The sequence below is a fragment of the Mustela putorius genome, unplaced genomic scaffold (assembly GCF_011764305.1).
Source record: "Mustela putorius furo isolate JIRA1106 unplaced genomic scaffold, ASM1176430v1.1 tig00000430_pilon_pilon_pilon, whole genome shotgun sequence".
NCBI classification, from domain to species: Eukaryota; Metazoa; Chordata; class Mammalia; order Carnivora; family Mustelidae; genus Mustela; species Mustela putorius.
In genome coordinates, this window is record NW_025421377.1 from 2,624,297 (window position 1) to 2,649,589 (window position 25,293).

General features: G+C 35.1%; 1 protein-coding gene across 2 annotated transcripts in view; it reads right to left on the reverse strand.

Annotated features, from left to right (window-relative positions):
• Positions 1-25,293, reverse strand: part of LOC101691909 (cytochrome c oxidase subunit 7B2, mitochondrial) — a 168,649-nt gene that overhangs the window by 80,814 nt on the left and 62,542 nt on the right. For both annotated transcript variants that reach the window (XM_004764912.3, XM_004764913.3), the window contains exon 2: positions 23,369-23,424. The gene's annotated coding sequence lies outside the window, so the exon portion shown is untranslated. The remainder of the gene's footprint in view (positions 1-23,368; positions 23,425-25,293) is intronic.

Below are 25,293 nucleotides of genomic sequence, written 5' to 3' on the forward strand. Positions count from 1 at the left end.
AGACAACTTAACTTATGAGAAGGAGAACAAAATCCTCCTCCGTCCTCCTCATCAATAACAACAAAAGAAAAATGGAGTTTCTGAATGTTAAGCATATTATTTATCATGTCCACTTTTCCACTAAAAATTAGTAAGCAAACAACAAAATAAAAATGAAAGCAGGAAACTGTGACCCCTAGTCACAAAGTAATTAATAAAATCTGACTATGAATAGGTATCAGTTCTGGATATATCATGCAAAGAATTCAAAGAAGCTAAGATAAAGATATTTGAAGAATTAAATAAAGTTATTCAAAACTTACAGAAAAATAAAGTTCAATGAGTGAACAGATAGGGAATTTCATCAGAGAAACAAACTATAAAAAAGAATGAAATACAAATTCTGAATCTGAGGGGAATGGGTTAAATGAATGATGGTTATTAAGCAGGGCACTTATGATGAGCACTGGTGTTAATGTAAGTGATCAATCACTGAATTCTACACCTGAAACTAGTATTACACTGTACATTTACTAATTGGAATTTAAAGAAAAACTGGAAAAGAAAAGGAAAAGAAATTCTGGATCTGAAAAGTACAACTGAAATGTAAAATTTCTATATGGGATCAACATCAGTTTTAAGAAGAAAGAAAAAGAAATATGTAAATTTGAAAACAGATCAATGAAATGAATAAAATTTGAAGTACAAAGAGAAAAATATATTGAAGAAAATGAATAAAAGCTCAGAGACTTGTGGAGTAACATCAAATGATTAAATGTACATGTCACAGGAGTCCCAGAAGTAGTAGTGAAAGAAAGAAAACATTTCAAGAAATAAGGGCTGTAATATTCCTTAATTTAGCATAAAGGAAAAAAGGAAATGAAAACAGCAAAATTAACTTACAGATCCAAGAAGTAAAACAAATCTCAAGTAGGATAAACACAAAGAAAAACACACTCATATTTCATAGTCAACTTCTGAACGTTATAGATAAAGAGCAAACCCTGAAAGCACGGATAGGAAAAAATGACATTACAAGATGTTAACAATGGTTCAATAATGGATTTTATATCACAGATAGTGGAGGACAGAAGACAACAGATGTACAAAGTATAGGAGGGGAAAAAAAAAAAAAAAAAAACCTCAAGTAAGAATCATTCCATACCCAGTAACACCACCTTTCAAAAATAATACTGATTTTTATTAAAGACTTTAAATTCCAATTACTTAACATACAGTGTAATACTAGTTTCAGGTGTACAATATAGTGATTCAACACCTCCACACAGAACCCAGAGCTCATCACAGCAAATACACTCCTTAATCTCTATCACCTCTTTACCCACTCCCCCACCGACCTCCCTGCTGGTAACCATTTTGTTCTCTACAGTTAAGAGTCTGTTTCTTGGTTTGCCACCCTCTCTCTCTTTCTCTATGCTTATTTATTATGGTTCTTAAATTCGGCATATGAGTGAAATCATATGGTATTTGTCTTTCTCTGAGTGATTTATTTGCTTAGTATAATACTCTCTAAGCTCCACCCATCTAATTGTAAATGGCAAGATTTCAATTTTTATCGTTAATAGTCCATTTTATATATCTATAGATAGATACAGATCTATGTATCTATATCTATTTACCTATCACTTCTTTATCTATTCAACAACCGATGGACACCTGGGCTGTTTCTATAATTTGGCTATTAAAGATAATGTTGCTCTAACCATTGGGTACACATATCCCTTTGAATTAATATTTTTGTATTCTTTAGATAAATACCTAGGGATGTGATTGCTGGATCTGAGGGTAGTTCTATTTTTAATGTTTTGAGGAACCTCCATACTGTTTTGCACAGTTGCTGCACAGTTTGCATTCTCATCAACAGTGTAAGAGTGTTCCCTTTTCTCTGTATTCTGGCCAACATCTCTTGTTTCCTGTGTTGTTAATTTTAGCCATCCAGACATGTATGAGGTGGTATCTCACTGTGGTTTTGATTTGTACTTCTCTGATGAACATCTTTTTAAGTGTCTGTTGGCCACCTGTATGTCTTCACTGAAAAAATTACTACTCATGTCTTCTGCCATTTTAATTATTCATTTTGGGGGTCTTGGGTTTTATAAGTTCTTTATTTTGGATAATAACCTCTGATCAGAAATGTCATTTACAAATATCTTTCCATTCTGTAGGTTGCCTTTTAGTTTCATTGATTAGTTTCATCGATTCGCTGTGCAGAAGGTTTTAAATTGACAAAGTCCCAGTAGTTTATTTTTGCTTTTGTTTCCCTTACTTTGAGAGACATACCTAGAAAGAAATTGGTATGGCTGATGTCAAAGAGGTTACTGCCCTGTGTTCTCCCCCTACGATTTTTATGGTTTCAGGTCTCATGTTTAGGTCTTTCATCCATTTTGAATTTAGTTTTGTGTTTGGTGTAAGAAAGTGGTCCATTTTCTGTCTTTTGCATGTTGCTGTCCCATTTCCCCAACAACTTTTGTTGACGAGACTGTCTTTTTCCCATTGGATACTCTTTACTGCTTTGTCGAGGGTTAATTGACCATGGCTGTGGGTTCATTTCTGGGTTTTCCATTGGTTTTCCATTGACCTACCTGTCTATTCTTGTGCCAGTACCACAGTTTTGACATAGAGTTTTGTAATATAAGTTGAATATAAGTCTGGAATTGTGATGCCTTCAGCTTTGCTTTTCTTTTCCAAGGATACTTTTTGGCCATTTGGGGTCTTTTGTGGTTCCATAGAACTTTAAGAATTGTTATAGTTCTGTGAAAAATGCTGTTGGCATTTCGATAGGGACTGTATTAAATACGCAAATTGTTTCAGGCAGCACAGATATATTAACAATATTTGTTCTTCCAATCTGTGAGCATGGTCTATCTTTCCATTTCTTTGTTACTGTCTTCAATTTCTTTAATCAGTGTTCTATAATTTTCAGTACACAGATCTTTTACCTTTTTGGTTAGGTTTATTCCTAGGTATCTTATGAGTTTTTGGTGCAATTGTAAATGGGACTGATTTCTTGAATTCTCATTCTAATGTTTCATTACTGGTGCACCAAAATGCAACAGATTTCTGTACAATGATTTTGTAACCTGGGACTTTACTGAATTCCTGCATCAGTTTCTTTTTTTTTTTTTAATCAATGCAATATACTTTATTTTTTTTATTCAGTTTCTAATAATTTTCTTGGTGGAATCTTTTGGATTTTCTATACAGGGTATCAAGTCATCTGCAAATAGTGAAAGTTTTACTTCTTCCTTGCTGATGTAGATATCTTTCATTTCTTTTTGTTGTCTGAGTGCTGAGGCTAGAATTTCCAGTACTATGTTAAATAACAGGGGATAGTGGACATCCCATCTTGTTCTTGATGGGAGAGGAAAAGCTCTCATCATCTTTTCCCATTGAGGAAGATATTAGCTGCAGGTTTTTCATATATGGCCTTTACTGTGTTATGTTCCCTCTGAACCTTCTTTGTTGAGGATCTTTTTCATGAATGGTTATTTTAATTTTTGAAATGATGTTGAAATACAAATATCTTTTTTTGAAAATGAGTTAGTAATAGCAGATATGCATTAAAGGGAGTGCTTAAAGGAAGTCTAGGGAATGGAAGAGAAATTATACCAAATAGCAGTTAAATAATTAAGACATTTGAGCTGTACATATATGTACAATACATGTTTGTTTTTGTATATGTATATATAAATGTATGTCCCTCCATATATATGTATGTACACACACACACACACACACACACACACACATATTTTCTTCTTTTTTTGGAAAACATTATGTTGAATAAAAGAAGCCAAACACAAAATGTATATACGGCATGACCCTATTTAGATGCCATTCTAAAAGAAAGACTACTAATCTTTGGTGACAGAAAACAGATCACTAGTTGTCTGAGGTTGGGAACCAAAGGCATCAATTGACTACAAAGGGTCACCAGGAACTTTTGGGGGTAATGGAAATTTTCTACATCTTGATTGTGGGGATGAGCACACAAACATATATATGTCAAAACTCATCAAACTGTACACTTAACATAGATGTATTTTACTATATATAAATTCTATTTTATTAAATTTAAGACATAAGCCAAATAACCTAATGGACTTGAAAAACATAAGAGATTTCTATTTAATGAAGAATACTATAAGCAAAGTTAAAAGATTTAAGACTAGGAAGGATGTTTGCAACGTCTAAGACTAATGAAGTGTTAATAGAGTGTATACAAGGAACTCCTGAAAATCAACAAGGAAAAGACAGGAAATCCTTAAGAAAGAGTGGACTTTTTCATGTATGAAAAAGAAGTTCATCCTCAGTCCTAAAGTAACACAAATTTCAAATTACCAGTTTTCAAAATGACAAAAATGAGGAAGTTGGACAGTACCAAACATTAGAAACTATAAGGGTTTAAGCTGCCAGGTTTTGCTGCTAGGCCTATAAATTGATTCAGCCATCCCACAAGCAATCAGGGAGTACTTAGTGAAATTACATGTGCATGCGACCTATAAAACACTCTTCTGGTAATACTAAGTGTCATTACAGGGGATAAGATGAGTAAAATGTGGTAAATGCATGAGATAAGAACTCAAGGCAACAGTGGTAAAAATAAAATTAGACGCAGAGTAAAATTAATCATAAAAAAGTGTTGAGTAGAAAAACTATTAAACAGGAGATGATTCAAAGTGATTTATATAAACTTAAAACATATGAACACATACATATAAAGAATAATACCATATAATTTTCAAAGACATATTTAACTCAAAGTCTAACATGAATATGAGTAAAAAGAAATGCTGGGGGAGATGAGGAATTAAGAAACGTAATTATAAAAAGGTGAGAGAGGTCTTACACAGATTGACATCAAAGAAGTATAAACCTGTACTCATAAAGGGAAAAATATGTATGTATGCATGTTATTGTTACTCAATACTATTGTAATGTTGTGTCCTTACTCTTACATCTGAGCTAATACTCCTTTTTCAAGACAGCCTAAACTATAAAGACAATAGCAGTGTTAAAATCATGTGCTTTAGATTATTGTCTTTTGCATATCAAAATGGGTACAGCATTCCTTGGGAAGCTTCAAAGGATCATTTTATTATTACTTCCCCCCCAGAGCAAATACATTTATTTTTCATGGTGTGTGTCATATTGCCAAGACTTACTTTGTTTTAAATTGAAAAATGTATCAAGAACCATGATTCAGTTTAGTCAGAATGTCTCTCATTTCATAACAATCATATGGTGATGGTGGAGTAAGTGCATCTTACATTATCTAAGAATAATCTATTTACAAATCTCCCAGAGATCTATTTTCTACCTCAGGTGCACCCAATTTTATTCTTTTGCAAAAATTGCTGAAACCTCTATTTCCATTTGCAAAATTTTCAGGTAAAATTCAATTAGTTATAGTTTTATGAAAGGATGTCTTCATGAAGCTCTTTCTCTGTGAAGGAACAGAACTGTAAGAAAAGCAGTGTGTCATAAATGACACTCCATCCTTTAGAAGATGAAGAAATTAGAAAATGAGGAATTAGAGAAGCTTTGTGGATGAAATAACAGTTGAGCTGGGCCTTGACATTAGGAAGAATTCAGACATTCTGAAATAGAGAAACAAGATGTTCCAAATAAAGAGAACAAATGGAGGTGGAAAAATAATCAGTATGTAAAGGAACTGCAAGTATTTCAGTTCACATAATATGCTGTACCATATAGTGAGGACATATAAAATCAGACAGCAAAATTAAGTTAAAAGGCATATCACAGAAAAAGAATTTGAATTTCACTACATACAATTTGGGTAAAAGCTAATGGCATATCAGAAAGAAGTCAGGAGTATTAATCAGTTGCAAAAGAAGAGCTTGGGAGAAGAAATGACATGACATGACATGAAATGAGGAGATTGGTTAGAAAGTTGAAATAACTGTCAAGACATGATGAGAACCTGAAAGAGGGAAGATGCTATGAAAATGGAGAGCAAAGGAACAATGTATGTGTGGAATATTTTTGAGAAAATGTGAAGTAATTGGGTGAATGAGATTAAAAATTAAGCTCAAACGACTAAGTATCTTGTAGTACAATCAGTACACTGGGTCATTACCAGGAAGAAGGAAAGGGAAGAAGCTCAGGTATAAAATAAGTCTGCCACTGGTTCCTATTAATATTTGGTCTTTAACCTAATAAGAGCTCCTAAAACTCTTTTCACATCCCAAGTGATAGGAATGTCTGATACAGAGCTCCTAAATGTGTTGGAATTTTCTGGATGACAGAAACATATTTTGTGCTAATAAGGTAACTTTGGTGGAGTCCTAGATGAAGGATGATCACTGGAAAGATCAAGTCATGATTAGAAGCTTGGAACTTTGAACCCCAACCCCAATTTTCCAGAGAGAGGATAGGGGCTGGATATCAAGTTAATAAGTGATCATGCCCACATCATGTGGAGACGTCCATGTTGGTGAACACATCTACATGCTGGGAAGATGGCACATTCCAACTCCACAGGGACAGAACTCCTGTACTTAGAACCCCCCCAGAGCTCACCTTATCCATCTCTTTATCTGGCCCTTCACCTATATTCTTTAAGATAACCCTTATAAAAAAATGGCTCTGGTAAGTAAATGTTTTCCTGGGTTCTGTCAACTACTCTAGCAAATTATCAAGTACAAGGAGGATGTCTGGGAACCTCTGATTTTGTACCAAGTTGGACAGAAGTCGTGGGTATCCCGGGGACCTGCTACTTGCATCTGGCTTCTGAACTGGAGGGAGGAAGGAATCCTCTGGGACTAAGCCCTTAACCTGTGAGGTCTGTGCTAACTTTATAAAGAGTCAAAACTGAACTGAATTGCAGAACACCACAGTGATGTTGGAGAACTGGTTAGTGTGGGGAAAAGTTTTACTCATTTGGTGGAGAGAATAGTAGACAGGAAATATGACTCTTCCTTTCCAGACATCATGTTCAGCAGAATAGAAGAATAGGTATTCTGGGCATAATGAGATTGAAGTGTCCAAGATACCTTTAAAGGGATATGTTCAAAAGGCAATTGTATTAGTCAAGGTAATGTTAGCTGCTATACCATACAAACTTCAACATGAGTGACTTACATAATAAATGCTTATTTCTTGCTCATATACAGTATAGTTAAAGTGTAGAAGAGGGGAGGGAGTGTCTGCTTCAAAAAAACGTAGGAACCTTGGCTGAAAAGTTTCTACCACCATTAACATATGGCTTCCACTATTTATCTGATCCATGGTAGACACAGTCCTAGAGTAGAAAGCATAATAAAAGATTACATTATGAAAGAGTCAAATACAGGAAGAACAGAATCAAAGCACAAGCTCCTAGATTCATATTTTTAGACTTTATTTATGAAATAAAGATTCAGAAGAAGATTCAGAAATTCAGTGTCACTAAACTTACTGAAAGGTTTTCAAGAAAGAATGGATAATAAAATGTGTCAAATCATGCAGAGTGAGGCAAGGAAGATGAACACAGGGAAAAAAAAATGGATGGGAATAAATACCTGAGACTAATATTTCACTTTACAATCATGTGGACTTAATAGTTCTGAGCAGACACCACATGAAAAGGGAGGAATGGATAAAAGAATAAGTGAATGTGAAAAGCTTTAGTCCATGTAGATAATTAAAAAAAAAAAATAGTGTGATCATTAGTTTTAGGTATACGACATAGTAATTCAACTTCTCTATAAATTGTGCTGTGCTCACCACAAGTGCAGATGCCATCTGTCACCATACAACACTGTTACAATATCACTGACTATATTCCCCATGTTATGCCTTTTATTCCTGTGACTTATTCATTCTACGAATAGAAGCGCATGTCTCCCACTCCCCTTAACCCATTTTGCCCATCTTCCATCTTCTTCCCTTTGGCAACCATCGGTTTGTTCTCTGTAGGTATTATTCTGCTTTTTGCGTATTTATTTGTTTCTTTTCTTTTCTTTTCTTTTCTTTTTAAGATTCCACATATGAATGAAATCATATGACCTGATGATCTTTCTCAGTCTGACTTATTTCACATAGCGTAAGACCCTCTAGGTCTATCCATGTTGTCACAAACAGCACAATTTCATCCTTTTTATGGTTGTATAATAGTCCAGCATGTATTCATACAAATAACAACATAAGGAAAAAAGAAGTGTACACAAGAATGTTGAATGATGAAGATAATGGTGGATTACAAGGAATGTTGTTCAATCAGCAAACTGGAATTCCATGAACATATTTTAAGTCTGAAGATTAAAATCCAGTTCAAAATAAGAGTATAAATAGATAGCTATAAACTGTAGGACTGATAAACAAGGTCACAGAAAAGATAAAGAAGGCGCAAGTTGGGAAAAAACTGCAGTAAAATGCTTCAGAAATCTAGGAAAAGAAATTACATGAACAACAAAATCTTTATAAAAATATGTGAATTTTTTATGAAAAACCATTAAAATTATTGAAAGACAAAAAAATAAAATGAAAATATGGAAAGACATACATATTCCTGAATGGAAACAATATCATAAACTGACAATTCTCCCTAAGTCACATTATTATGTAATATGAAGCCAATTTAAAAATGCTAACAGGTTTTATTCTGCTTCATTTTGTTTCAGAGAACTAAATATGCTGATTCTAGAATTTGGATGGTGAAATAAATGAGTACCAAAAACTGGGAAATTCATAAAAAAGACAAGAAAAGAAAGGTGGGAACGATACTCTCCTCAAATGTTAAAACGTATTTTCAGCTATAATACCAGTGTAATGCTAAATGTGATTATAATGTCAATAGCATTAAAAAACTAGAAAATAACCAACACACTTGGAAGTACTATATATAATAAAGGTGGCACTGCAAGGTCATGTTAAAAAAAAAGATGGATTTTTCAATAAAAAATGTTAGGATAACTAGGTTGCCAATTTGATTGCTTGGATCCATCTTTCTTTCACAAGCACTTTCATTATTCTCTCAGCTCTTTTCTTCTTCACCTTGATTATGACTTTGCCCCATCAATTCAACAGGACAAATTCTCAATAAATCAAAGATTTCAGTATGTAAACTGAATGTGCATCAAATTACTAAAAGAAACTACAGAAATATTGTTTAATCATTTCACCCAGAAGTCATTCTATTCACCAAAACCAGACCCCCCAAAAACAAAAACAAAAAACTTTATTAGAAATTCATGAATGAGAAAATCCTAGAGGAATAATATGAAAAGACAAATAAACTGAGAAAAATAATGGCAACTAACACCACAAGCAATACACCAGTTTCCAATTCCACCGAAAAAAACCCTTCAAAAGAAAAATGGGCAATACATAAACTGATAATTTATAAAAACAGAAATATGAATGGTTCTTAAAAATGAAAATTCTCTATTATAATAAGACAAATAAAAGCCATAAGTGTATTGAAAACATCATTCTTTTTTCTAATTGGTAAAGACTCAAAATTTAATAACTCACTGTGTTAATGAGGATGGTATAAATATATGGGTATTCTCACATACTGCTGGTGGCAATGTGCAACATCTAAGAAAATTATAGATGTACATATTACCTTCAGGTACACTTGCACAGACACAACTGTATGCACAAGGTTATTCACTGAAAAGCTGTTTAAAATTGCAAGGTTAACAAACTAAATGTTCCCCTAGTTTGTAAACATCCTATGATGAAAATGGGTGGCTTTCCTCCAATAAATAAAATTATGAATGAAAAGGGAGAGATCACAACTAAAACCAAGGAAGTAGAAACAATCATCAGAAGTTATTATCAACAGTTATATGCCAATAAGCTAAGCAACCTAGATGAAATGGATGCATTCCTGGAAAACTCCCAAAATTGAACCACGAAGAAATTGACAACCTGAATAGACTGATATTTAGTAACAAGATTGAAGCAGCAATCAAAAACCTCCCAAAAATCAAAAGCCCAGGACCTGACAAATTCCTTGGGTAATTCTACCAAACTTTCAAAGAAGAAATAACGCCTATTCTCCTGAAGCTGTTTCAAAAAATTGAAGCAGAAGGAAAACTTCCAGACTCTTTTTATGAAGCCAGCATTACCCTGATTCCCAAACCAGGCAAAGACCACACCAAAAAAGAGAATTTCAGACCAATATAACTGATGAGTATGGATGCTAAGATTCTCAACAAGATCCTAGCAAACAGGATCCAACAGCACATTAAAAACATTATCCACCATGACCACGTGGGATTCATTCCTGGGTTACAAGGATGGTTCAATATTCGCAAATCAATCAATGTGATAGAACAAATCAATAAGAGGAGAGAAGAACCGCATAGTCCTCTCAATTGATGCAGAAAAAGCATTTGACAAAATCCAGCATCCGTTCTTGATTAAAACGCTTCGAAGTATAGGGATAGAGGGAACATTCCTGAGCTTCATAAAATCTATCTATGAAAGACCCACAGCAAATATCCTCCTCAACAGGAAAAAGCTCGCAGTCTTCCTGTTGAGATCAAGAACACGACAAGGATGCCCACCCTCACCACTCTTGTTCAACATAGTATTAGAAGTCCTAGCAACAGCAATCAAACAACAAAGAGAAATAAAGGTATCCAAATTGGCAATGAGGAAGTCAAACTCTCTCTCCTCACAGATGACATGATTCTTTATATGGAAAACCCAAAAGACTCCACCCTCAAACTACTAGAACTCAAAGAGCAATTCAGTAACATGGCAGGATACCAAGTCAATGTACAGAAATCAGTGGCTTTCTTATACACTAACAATGAAAATACAGAAAGGGAAATTAGAGAATCGATTCCATTTACTATAGCACCAAGAACCATAAGATACCTGGGAATAAACCTAACCAAAGAGGTAAAGGATCTGTACTCGAGGAACTACAGAACACTCATCAAAGAAATTGAAGAAGACACAAAAAGATGGAAGACCATTCTATGCTCTTGGATCAGAAGAATAAACATTGTTAAAATGTCTATACGGCCTAGAGCAATCTATACCTTTAATGCCATTCCGATCAAAATTCCACCAGTATTTTTCAAAGAGCTGGAGCAAATAATCCAAAAATTTGAATGGAATCAGAAGAGACCCCAAATCACTAAGGAAATGTTGAAAAACAAAAATAAAATGGGGGGCATCACCTTACCTGATTTCAAGCTTTACTACAAAGCTGTGATCACCAAGACAGCATGGTACTGGCATAAAAACAGACACATAGACCAGTGAAACAGAGTAGAGAGCCTGGACATGGACCCTCAACACTATGGTCAAATAATCTTCAAAAAAGCAGGAAAAAATATACAGTGGAAAAAAGACAGTCTCTTCAATAAATGGTGCTGGGAAAACTGGACAGCTATATGTAGAAGAATGAAACTCGACCAATCTCTTACACCATACACAAAGATAAACTCAAAATGGATAAAAGAACTTAACGTGCGACAGGAATCCATCAGAATCCTAGAGGAGAATATAGGCAGTAACCTCTTTGATATCAGCCATATAGCAGCTTCTTTCAAGATATGTCTCCAAAGGCAAAGGAAACAAAAGCGAAAATGAACTTTTAAGACTTCATCAAGATCAAAAGTTTCTGCACAGCAAAGGAAACGGTCAACAAAACAAAGAGGCAACCCATGGAATGGGAGAAGATATTTGCAAATGACAGTACAGACAAAAGGTTGATATCCAGCATCTATAAAGAACTCAAACTCAACACACACAAAACAGATAATCGTATCAAAAAATGGGCAGAAGATATGAACAGACATTTCTCCAATGAAGACATAAAAATGGCTATCAGACACATGAAAAAATGTTCATCATCACTAGCCATCAGGGAGATTCAAATTAAAACCACATTGAGATACCACCTTACACCACTTAGAATGGCCAAAATTAGCAAGACAGGAAACAACATGTGTTGGAGAGGATGTGGAGAAAGGGGAACCCTCCCACACTGTTGGTGGGAATGCAAGCTGGTGCAGCCACTCTGGAAAACAGCATGGAGGTTCCTCAAAGTGTTGAAAATAGAACTGCCCTATGACCCAGCAATTGTACTATTGGGTATTTACCCTAAAGATACAAACGTAGTGGTCCAAAGGGGCACGTGCACCCGAATGTTTATAGCAGCAATGTCCACAACAGCCAAACTATGGAAAGAACCTAGATGTCCATCAACAGATGAATGGATCAAGAAGATGTGGTATATATACACAATGGAATACTATGCAGCCATCAAAAGAAATGAAATCTTGCCATTTGTGACAACATGGATGGAACTAGAGCGTATCATGCTTAGCGAAATAAGTCAAGCAGAGAAAGACAACTATCATATGATCTCCCTGATATGAGGAAGTGGTGATGCAACATGGGGGCTTAAGTAGAAGAAGAATCAATGAAACAAGATGGAATTGGGAGGGAGACAAACCATAAGTGACTCTTAATCTCACAAAACAAACTGACAGTTGCTAAGGGGAGAGGGGTTGGAAGAAGGGGGTGGGATTATGGACATTAGGGAGGGTATGTGCTTTGGTGAGTGCTGTGAAGTATGTAAACGTGGTGATTCACAGACCTGTACCCCTGGGGATAAAAATATATATTTATAAAAAAACAAAAAACAAATAAATAAATAAATAAATAAATAAACAAAAAATAGAGCTTCCCTATGATCCTACAATTGCACTACTGGGTATTTACCCCAAAGATACAGATGTAGTGAAAAGAAGGGCCATCTGTACCCCAATGTATATAGCAGCAATGGCCACGGTCGCCAAACTGTGGAAAGAACCATGATGCCCTTCAACGGACGAATGGATAAGGAAGATGTGGTCCATATACACTATGGAGTATGATGCCTCCATCAGAAAGGATGAATACCCAACTTTTGTAGCAACATGGACGGGACTGGAAGAGATTATACTGAGTGAAGTAAGTCAAGCAGAGAGAGCCAATTATCATATGGTTTCACTTATTTGTGGAGCATAACAAATAACATGGAAGACACAGGGAGATGGAGAGGAGAAGGGAGTTGAGGGAAATTGGAAAGGGAGGTGAACCATAAGAGACTATGGACACTGAAAAATAATCTGACGTTTTTGAAGGGGCGGGGGGGGTGAGAGGTTTGGGGATCCAGGTGGTGGGTATTGGGGAGGGTACATATTGCATGGAGCACTGGGTGTGGTGTGAAAACAATGAATACTGTTATGCTGAAAACAAAGTTAAAAAAATAATAAAATAAAAAGAAAATGGATGGCTTTCAAAATAAGAAAAAACCCAGTAACTCTTTTGAGATTATACAAACACATCACACACACACATTTACTCACACTCAGGAAAGCAGACCACTGGAGAATTGGAAGTGCAAGAATAGCCTGATAATTGCATTTCGGAACAGTAAGCATGCCCAGTCATCTTAGTGATACAGAAGAAGTGAAAGAAACAGCTTTCACTGAAGAAACTGACTGTGTGGGCTATAGCTTCTTCAAAAAAAAATTCAGCTACTAACTTAGTCCATTTGTACCTAGGACAAAAACTTTTTCAAGTCTTTGAAAATGTATAAGTTCTGAAAAATATAAATATATTGAAACTAAAGCATGAAAACTACATAAGTAAAATGAATTAATAAATGCTTATACAATTTTTCATGGCAATTAGGCAATCATTTAACTCATCATATTTACAACAATATTTAATTGATATATAAGTTCATTTTAACATGTTGACTTCAGTGCTGGCCTGGGTTTCCAAGAAAAAAGAATCTAAAGGTCTTTAAAATACTCTGAGACTTAGTTCAATCAAAAGGTCTTAGTTTAAGATATATAGATACCTTAATAGTAATAATAAGGTAGAAACAACCTACATGTCCACCAACAGTGGATGCATAAACAAAATGCAACATATACACACAACAGATTTATTACTCAGTCAAAAGAAGATGGATGAATCTCAAAAATGGTATGCTAAGTGAAATAAGCCAGATACAAAAAAACAAATATTGCAAGATCCTACTTGCATGAAATATTTAAAATAGGTAAATTAATAGAGACACAAAGAGATCAGAGATTACCAGGGTCTTGGTGGAAGGGAGAATGGGCAGTTATTGCTTAATGAGTACAGAATTTTCTCTTTGGAGTGATGGAAAGGGTTTGGAAAATAATGATGATGACTGCACAACACTGAGAATGTAATTAATGCCACCAAATTGTACACTTAAAGATGGGATATTTTATGCTATATCTATTATAACCACAAAAAATTTTTAAAAGGAGTGTATGGAAAGTGGTTTATAACTACTGATAGCCATTTTAAAGATAATTGATTTGTATTTGCCTAGATGATGAACTCACTTCTCTACCTGATTCTAAAATATCCTAAAATACTTCCTACAGTTTGTATCTGAAGTATTTCAATTCTGAGAGTCCAATTAAGTTTTTATTTCCTCCAGTTATGTAACAGGCTTAACTAACAACAATGATAGAAAATATGTTCCGCTTGATAATAAAACAGATTTCTTTTTCATTTTTGCTATGAATACTAACACACATATACTGTCAATCACATGTTAATTTCACAAATGTATTAATTTTATTAGGCTGTTATAGAAATTAAGTTACATAAGACATATAGCAATGATATTGTGGGTGTATATGTGTGTGTAAACTATTTAACTCAATGCCTCACACAGAATAGTACTTAGTACTGTATAGTGGTAAATGGAGAACATATACTAAAGATAGAACTCTCTTTAGATCTAAGTTAATCTCAAAAAGTAGTGTGTGGAATCAGGATAAAACTTTATAAATAGTTTATTTTAGACTTTGTCAATCTCCTATATCCTCTTTTACATTCTTTGTCCAGACTAATGGCTACTATGAAGTAAGTGTCAATCTCTTCATTATAAATTCAACTACTGAAAAATACTTAAAAAAAATAAGATTTGAAACAGTCTTTTTTTTTTCAATAAAATCATAACTGGGTACTTTAGATATCTAGAATCTTCTGTGTTCCATTAATAACATAGCAAATCACATCCACGAAAAGCTAGTAATACAAAGTTCCATTACAAACAAATGCTTGTAACCCCTTCATCTTTATCCCTCTGTAATACTACAGAATGAGAAATCTACTTCAGAGTAAAAGTTTCCAAATACAATGGAAGATTTGGGTATCACTGTATCAGGGGAGAGAAGATAAGAATGACATTAAAGAAAATTTTCAATAAAAGAATCACAAAAAACATTCAGCTCAACTTTTATCAAAGGTCCAATTACATTAAATACTGTTCCCTAAGCATTCTGTCTAACAAAGTTTTTCTATATTGTAATTACAGAAAATATCTGCACAGTATTTTCCAAACATCCTATTTCTTAAGAGATTACCTTTTCAGTAATGCCCATTTGGCCACTTGCTTACCATTCTTTTTTGATACTTGAAGGCAACTATGAGTTTAGCAGCCAACCTTAATCAGTTAGAAAAAGATATGAAATTTAAAAAATTATTCCTGGCTTCCAATTTATACTGTATTAATCTTCTCAGGCCGCTATACTGAAATAGCATGGTAGCTTTAAAAACAGAAATTTATTTCTCACAGTTTTAGAGACTGGAAGTCCAAGATCAAACTCCTGGCAAATTTGGTTCTTGCTGAGAGCTCTCTTCCTGGCTTTTAACATGTCCTAACTCTTGTGTCTTCAGATAGAGCTCTGGTCTCTTCCTCTCCTTATACTAATTATAATTCTTACACTTCTGATGCTATTAAGTACATAGCAACAAAAGGCTATATACTCATAGCCCATTATGAAGGCTCTACTGTCCTGGCCTCATCTAAACTTTACCTCTCAAAAGCTCCACCTCCTACTACCATCACATTAGAAGTTGGGGTTGCAACAAGTGAATTTGGGGGAACACAAACATTCAGTCCCTAACACATACTTTGTAATTATATTTAATTTGAAGTCAACACAGAAACTTAAAATATTTATGAAATATCATCTCATTAAGAAAGTGTCACTCTGTATATTTTTCTTGAATATTTCAGTGTCCTCATATGCTGGTGTGCATTAGACTAATGTGGGGAGCCTGTGCAACATAAAAATGAGATCCAACCCAAACTTGTGAGTATAGATATGTTAACAAAAACAATTAACCTGGGTTTTCTATAGATGAAAACTACTGGCAGAAAAAAAAAAAAACACAATAATCTAAGGAGGATATTGGAAAGCAGAAAGAAAAACTCTTTAATCCAACTCCTTTGCAAATTTGTAACTGATTTTTGATTATTACAGTCCCCTGATCTCTTTTGGAAATCTAATGCAATCTTCAAGTCATATTCATCAACTATTAATGGCTCACTATAATCATACATTTGTTTATAAAAACCAGGAATACATAATTTTAGGAATAGGATTCATCATCAGGAGAAGATGAGGCCTTTAGAAAAGTAATGACAATTAAGTAACCATGAGGATATTTTTTCTAATATTCTGCTTTATGTGCTCATATACTATCTCATGCTGCCTGTTGCCACAATTCAGAAACAGCAAAGAGCAGGGCAGGATTTAAAGAAAGACAATGATAATAATGAACTATAGAACAGATATATATGAAGAAAGATAGTAAAGGCCAGAACTATTCATTCCAAAAGACTGAGGGTGAAAAACTGAAATCACTGTAAACAAAGAAGACATGGAAAAGGTAAACATGAGTATTTACTAAATCCTAGATACCTAAAACATAAATCTAGAAAACAGTGTATTCTTTGAAAGTATATTGCTATGTTTCATAAATGAAAAAAGCAGCCTGCCAACTACAAGCAAAATAGTTTCAAGGAAAACTTAGGTAATTTACATATTCTGGATAAGCGTCAAATTATGATAAAAAGTTAAAAGGTATTAAGGTCACGTTTCTATTTTATGGCATTTGAAATCATGCCAAACAATCACACTGTCTCACTGGAAACACTTTCAAAGTTAAAAAAAAAAATTCATGAATAAATTACTACACCTTACACTGGAAATAATTTACATCATTTTTAATATTTTAAGTGATCTAATATATTTCAGATGTAAGATATATAAAGTGCACACATATATAATATACACATATTTCAGAAAACTACCGTCAGTCAAATTTCATCATATGAGGTAACTACCATTATTCCTCACTAGATGAAGGGGTGAAGATGGAGTATGGTCACAGAAGCCAAGATACTCGTTATCTATGTTAGTTCTTTGTTTTTCACAAAGACTGGACTTGTGCCATTGAAAACTATTTAATTCTCTATCAGACCCTGGTGATCATGCATCAAAGTATAATGTGGTCCATTAATACGGAGTAAAGCAAAAGTATGGACTATTAGTTGATTGCACAAACATGTCCTGATGCCTTATTGGTATTTATAGCTTCTCTCAAGTGTGTGGTTGAGTGGAGATGGTCAATCCTTACTATTCTAACCTGGATCACTGGCAGCTTTCCTGCTATCTTCTGGGAAAACCCTGTGTGGCACAGTTAGAAGAAATGGCAATATACTCAAATTTCTTTCTGTAACTTAATCTAAGACATTAGAATTCTGAATGGCATTTGGCCTAATCCCAGAAATTTTATTCCACATTGATTTTGCCTTTCCTAGGGCTTTTTTTTTTTTTTTCATTTCACAATCTGTACCAAAAAAAAAACACCTCAAGATCAAACCCTGAAATCAATGCCAATATTCCTGGACCTTCTTTTTGAATCAGGTTCTTAAGTGTTTTGTGCTTTTTCAAAATATCAAATGATTATAATTTTTATGCTTTATTTTAAGACCACTTTCTCATTTTTACTCCTTTGAGTCTCTGTGATTTTATAAATAGTGTCCTTATTATGGTCTGCTTCTGGCTTTCCTCGCAGACTTTGCCCAGAGTCCTGTAGTACAGCAGCCTATTTTTGTGCTCTCTTGAGGAGACTTGTTCCCCAGCCCTCCCTTATTGTGAGTTTGTTTCAGGCTGTCGGCTGCCTGATGTTTTGATGTCTCTCTCCATTAACTAACTCTTGCCTTTCAAACACCAAGCTTCAGTTTCTTGTTTACTGCCTTCTTTGTTATAGCTCTTGGCTTACTGCTTCAGTGTGTGTGTCAATAGAATCCTTGGCAACTCCCTGTGTCATTTCTTGCCTCTCCTTCTCCACAGATTGCTTTTCACAAATTTGATTTTCCAAAGATAGCCTGTCAGCAGTTCAAAGTGTGGAATCCATCTCTAGTCTCTTAGACTGTGCGCATTTTAATTATTAGTACAAGGCAGCAAGGCTGACGTACAAAAGTGACCACCTGTACTGCCTCACTGAAAAAGCACAAGGGTTAAGTCCTGCCCAGGGTGCCTGAAATCCCAGATGACAGATTCACTTCTCCAATCTCAAAAATTTTAATATTTTCAGGAAAGCTTGTTTAATTGCAAATACTCTCTTCTGCTTACCCTTAGGATTTTCTACATATACTACTGTGGTACTTACCATATTATATATTCTATCTTCTACTGTATGATATAATTAATTTTGTTTCTGTGCCCCCATAAGACTGTAAGTCATTTGCATAGGAATGGTATTCCTTATATCTTACTGTCTAGGGTGGCACATGGTGACAATGGTCTAAATACAATCTTTGAGCTGATAAACATAAAATATAAGTGGACAGGGAAGAAACAAACTATTAACTTCTAATATATTTACTTTTTTTTACTTTTGGTAACCTCTACGCCCAACATGGGGCTCCAACTAAACAACTGGGAGATCAAGAGTCGTCTGCTGTTCCGACTGAGCCACCCAGGCACCCCTGGAGTTTGTTCTATGCATTTATTTTAATTGTAATACTGATAATACCAGCTAGAGAAGTGAGTCAGATGCTGCAACAGAAAATTCAAATAACAATAGCTGAAACAACATGCTGAATTCTTCCCATGTAATGAGAATTCTATAGGAAGAACATTACTAGTATCGATTTATAAGCTCAAGGATGTCATGTCTAAAATCTCAATAATACTCCTGGCCTTTCAAGGTTATAAGGCAGTTGCTCCAGGTCCTGTTTTCATGTGCACCTCCACACAAATAAGGAAGAAGGAAAGGGAGAGAAGGAAGAAAAAGTAACATTCGTATCAAGAAAGCAAAACCTTGGGCGCCTGGGTGGCTCAGTGGGTTAAGCCGCTGCCTTCGGCTCAGGTCATGTTCTCAGGGTCCTGGGATCGAGTCCCACATCGGGCTCTCTGCTCAGCGGGGCAGGGAGCCTGCTTCCCTCTCTCTCTCTCTCTCTGCCTGCCTATCCATCTACTTGTGATTTCTCTCTGTCAAATAAATAAATAAAATCTTTAAAAAAAAAAAAAAGAAAGCAAAACCTTCCCAGAAATGCCATCAGATTTCTATTTCACTAGACAGAATTATACAAGACTAATCTCTTATAACAACAAGAAGAATGAGAAAATGAAGGCCTTGTGTTTTTTTCCTCTTCTTTTTTAATTTTTTTGCCTGCAATAATTGTGGGACTCCATAAGTAAGAAGGAAAGGAGAATAAATATTAAGTCACAGAAATCTCTGTCAGAGGGGTAATGATGAGTATATAAGTGCTAGAAGAGAGTCAGTATAAATGAAAATGCAAACATAAGAGAGTCAAAGTAAATAAAAGCATATGAATTCAACTGATGGCTGCATTACCATCCTGCCCAGTAACGGCTGACAGGGGTCTGGCATTTTGATTTATAAGTTTTAAAGCACTACTGAGGCTTAAGCTTCATGGGAATCTTAATAGAGTATCCTTCTATTTTTCATTCAGCCTCTTCAAGGCTTCATAAATAAAGTTTTCCTGAGCACTTTCTCTGCATCTAGCACTGTGGTACATTGAGTGAAATAACGTAATTGTCTTCAAGCTGTCCACTTTGAACTGAACTTTTCAATAACAGAAGTGAGTCATGCAGTGGTTCACTGAAGAGATACCTAACTTAAATGGGGTGTGTGCTTGTGGAGTGGGAATTGAGTCAGAGAACTGCCACAGAAGGAGAAAGGGGGGCTCTCCAAATGGTGTGCAAAAAGATGTTACTGGCAGAGAGTATTAGTGCATAAAGGCACCAGAAGGCAAACAAAGTAAAAAATATCCTGGGATTTGTAGATTTTTTAGTGGAGAAAAGCACATAATTTAAAGGGAAAGACAATGGTAGGGGGAGAAATTAGAAGAAAGGTAAGCAAGAACCAAAGGGTCTTTTTAGACAATGAGACACTAAATGAATATAAACTGGTATCAGTTTCATGCTTTAGGAAGATTTTCCTGGTTCCTGGTTTATTGGAAACAGACAACACTCAAAAGAGGGAATTCAGTTGAAGAACTATTCCAATGATTCAAGTGAAAAATATGAAGACTCATCCCAAAATAGTGCCAGAGGAACTGGGGAAAAAAAAAAAAAAAAAGAGAGAGAGAGAGAAAGACTGCCTGACTCCATAGACATTAAACAAGTCAAAGTTAAAAATACATTTACCAAATCCGGATGTGTGTACATGTGTCCATGTGGGGGGGTGGGGTGGCCAGGCAGGAGAAACAAGTATAGAGTGGGGCAGAAATAAGGGAAGAACAATAAGACAACTTCTATTTCTTCACTCTTTCACTGGTTCAATAATGATGATTGAGTCAATTTTCCTAAAGATATATGTTTGAGGTAAGACAAAATATACACACCTGTTCGTAGTATATCTATACTTGTGACCCAAGCACAACATGAGGCAACCTCACCAAGAAAACAGTCATTCTGTCATAGAGAAACCTATCAATGAACCCTTAAATCCTGGTTGAACAGCCTACTTCCTAGAGCAAATCTCAAGGACCTAGGGAATAATATAAAACATAAGATATTATTAAGCCAAAAACACACCTGATCAACACACTGTTTCCAGAGTGAGTTAGTTATGAACCTTCAAAATGACTTAACAAAATGAGAAACTTATTATACTGTCTCTGTAGCAATTAAAAATAAATTCTGATATCTAATATATCAGATAAAAATTCTTAAACCATAAGGAAAATGATGCAGGCTTCACAAGGCCAATCCTTACTTGAATAGAATAGCAAGGCACCCAGGAACAGATTATGGTTCACAGTCCCAGGTCCAGAGAATACCAACCTACATGGTGTGTTGGAAACATGCAACAGCTTCTAAAGCTAGCATTCTATTATTCGGCCTTTATATTATGCATAAACGCGCCTTAAGGTTCACTAACCCAATAGTTCTTGTCACTATTGCTACCAGCTCAACCATGCTAGTAACAAGGAATCTCTTAATGCACTGCCTGGTTTGAAGAAAAAAAAAATGTATAGAAGAACAAATAGTGCCCAAAGTAATTCAGGCCCCCAGACAAGAAGAGCATCCATATTAAAGAATCCATCTCTTGTGTTTCAAGATATTTGTTTCCACTGTTTGTGCATCAGAGACTATTTTATCTTAAGGACAATAAAATCAGCAAATTAGGAGAAATGAGTATGATTAAAACAAACACACAGTATAGCGGTTGTGAGGTCACTTTAAGTTAAAAAGGTCTCAAAATCTTGGTTTTTGCACTTACCAGGTTTGTTAGCCTCTCTAAGCCTCACTAATAATATAGATAAAATGACACTTAATTCACAGAATTATTGTGAGAAATAAATGCTTATGAGGTACCCAGCCCCAAATCTGGTGTAAATTAGTCTTAAATAGATACTAACATATAAAAAAATGGATTAACAACATCTTTTAGGGGTAGTGATTTGTATTCCCCTTTTACAGAAGAAGAGACTGAGACTCTGAGAGGCTCAGTGACTTGTTCAAGGTCACCATGTTAGTAAATATGAGAACCAGGATTCAAACACAGCTCTACTGTGGTAGAGAGTAGACTGTCCCAATTTTTTTTAATTCTACATTTTAGAAGATACCCTTTCAAAAAGCCAGGACTTAATGTAAATACTGTGCTGATCTTATGGTTTCAGAATTAAGTGAAAGAAGGAGAATGCAGAAGAAAATAAAAGCAAAAGCAGTCTGTTCCAAAAAGTCCAGTACTACAGCCCTGTACATGATCAAGTTTAGGACACAAAACCTATGAGAAATGGTTAAAACAATCAAGATAATTCATAATCTGGAGAAGAGACTGTAGGAGGAAATATAATTGCAACTACCCAATTTACAGAAATGTAATTTAGAATATTATGCACATTTTCAGTTTGCAAGAATGGTTTAATTATTCCCAAAAACATTAAAATTAAATGTAAAAAAAAATGACAGTTTTTTTGTTGTCAGTTCTGAATAAGAATTTGTGGGCATGGGGCTGATTTCAGGGGATAGATGAGAACTCTATTTTTAATTCATGGATGAATTACTATGTTTATATTTGCAGTTCTGTAGCTATAGGGGAGCTGCTTGTAAGGGAATATTAAAACCTGAATTATTTTTCACATGATGTAGATTTCAAAAACAAAAAATTTAATGTCTGAATTTTCATGTTTATTAATTAAAATACCTATGCATTTACCAAAAGGAAACTGTTCATAGCAACTTTCCATTTCACAAATTTATTACCAACAAAGAACTTGATTATGTTGTAAGAATTTAACACTTACTAAATGATATATTATTTGGCATTATCTTGAACTGAAGAATTTAAGGGATTAGGTATTTTCAAATTCTACTTTTAAGCTTACCACCGGCTCCAGATACAACCATAAATTAGGGCAAGAAAAACACTGAATGCATATTTCTGGATACTTACACACTATACTGATCAAATCAACCTAGTATCAAAAAAGGCCCATTACCAACTAATAGCAAACTGATTTTTAAAAACAATGTCTTAATTTCTCATAAATATATAATTACATAATCACACCAGGGGGCGCTCTTAACACTGAAATGATAGATGCCATATTTTAAAACACATGGTGGTCTCAGTTGGCCAAAATGAGATTTTTTTCTAGGCATATAGTACTTGCAACAAGTGCTTATCTTTTGAAAATGTTTGCTGGCAACACACACATTTTCTTTTACATCCCAAATGTTTGCGTTGTTAAGACTATCAAGTTAGTCTATCAAGTAAAACATTTTCTGCTGATAGGAAACATCTTATTTTGGAAACATTTGTCTGTTTAGACTGGCATCTGTCTCTTATTCTTTTGGTGGTTATGCTGATTCTCAATAGTCAATAGTGCTTAAGAGTACATAAAACTTAAAAAATGGTTTTACTGCCCATTTTATTTTTTATAAAATTTCCATCAAACCTGCAGCTCCTCCCCACACACATACACACCGTAAAAAGGGGTCATCTAAATTCACACACACACACACACACACACACTGAAATTCTAATCTGGACAGTTTGGATTTTTTCTGTATTTTCTCATTACCTGGTAAGAACTCTGAAGCCTAGATGCTGTCCTCAGAAAATTCAAGATTCAGGTTCCTAAAAATATAATTATAAAATCAGTGTGAGGTTTCAAGGAAATAGAAAAGGCAAAAGGTCAGTTTGGGCTATATTTTACCCAGAGAAATCACCATTTACTACTACTCCCGTCAATAGTAAATACTTTTATACAAATGACATCTGATTACAAGTATACTTTAAGAAGTAACTTAAAGTCAAAAGGAAAGAATCATAAAGTTTGTGAAAAAGGACATAGCTACCTGTCTTCCTGTAGTGGTAGAGAAGGAGTTTATAAGCTTTTCCAACCCATGTAGTTGAAATCACCCCCTTTTTTCTAGCAGCTGCCTCCACAAGTATTATCTACTTGTGCCTAAAATGAAACAGGAAAAATTCTAACCAAGATTAACTGGGTATGAACAGAGAGCAAGTTCCTACCTAGGATGTGAGTTCAAGGAAACAAGAATGGACTGACCTGCTGTTTGTACCTTAAATGAAATTCATGAGGTTACTAATGTCTCAAATCCTGTTGACAGGAGCAAAGTTTTCATTCTAGAACAAGAGTAGGCTTTAAAGTAAATAAAAAAGGTGTATTTATTTATTACTTTACATCAAAGTATATGTGAATGACAGGAAGTCCTACCTGCATAGAAGTAGATTTTAATACAATTTTTGACAATATGAAGGGGAATGAAGAAAAAAAGAATACAGGATGAAAAGAAGTCAGGCTACGGAGGAGAAACCCTACAGGAAGAGAATGTTAGCAGTCAGGTAACTACTGTTACCTGCATTACTCCCTCTTGATCTTCAGAGTGAAACAGTTACCAGAGGTTCACCAAGCCAAATGAAGTCTTGTTTGGTAAGAGGGAACAAATGACCTGAACTAATCTGGCAATGGTAAAGTCACCTGAGTTAGAAAGCAGTGGTGTTTGGGGTTCCATGTAGTCCATGGAGGTTCTGAGCCACTTACTGGAAAACAGAGATAGAGTTACTCCCCACTAGGACTGGAATGGTTGCCAGAAAGCCAAGTAACCTATAATTTAGATAAGGTCCTAATGTCACCTGAAGACAAGGATACTAATCAGAAAATGCCAAATTTGTAGAACAGTTTTGATAAACTGGGTGGTAGAGGGGAACCTGGGTGGCTCAGTGGGTTAAAGCCTCTGCTTTCGGCTCAGGTCATGATCCCAGGATCCTGGGATAGAGCCCCGCATGGGGCTCTCTGCTCAGCGGGGAGTCTGCTTCCTCCTCTCTCTCTGCCTGCCTCTCTGACTACTTGTGATCTCTCTGTCTCTGTCAAGTAAATAAATAAAATCTTTAAAAAACAAACAAACAAACAAAAAACCCGGGTGGTAGATACCAGAAAACAGAAACAGTCAAGGATGACAGAAAGGTTTTTTAGCTGAGCAACTGCTGTCATTTAATGGGAGTGGGAAACTGGGAAAAGCAGGTTATTGGGGGAAATAATTATTGTGACTTTGGGTATGTGAATTTTGTTAGGTCTGTTAGTAATACCCAAGAGGAGCCATATAAAGCAGTTAGGCAAATCAGTGCAGAGTTTAGAGAAAGGAATCAAGCTCTTTACTACAAAACTATGGGTTGTCCACTCACTGACTATATCTAGAGCCATGATATACTAGAGGAAGTGAGTGCAGAGGAGAGAGAGGACAGACAGAGACTAGTCTGGAAGTTGGTAGACTCAGGTAGCTCCATCACCCGTGCCACCTGGTGATCATGCCTTTGTATGATTCCATTCCCGAGAGTGTGGACAGGATCTGTAACTTGTTTCTAACTCAATATATGTGACAGGATGTGTATGAATGATACTGTGATTAGTTTGTTACAGTATATAAGATTATACAGCCCAATCTAGTTGCAGAGATTCCCCCTAGCTGGCTTACTTTTGTGAAA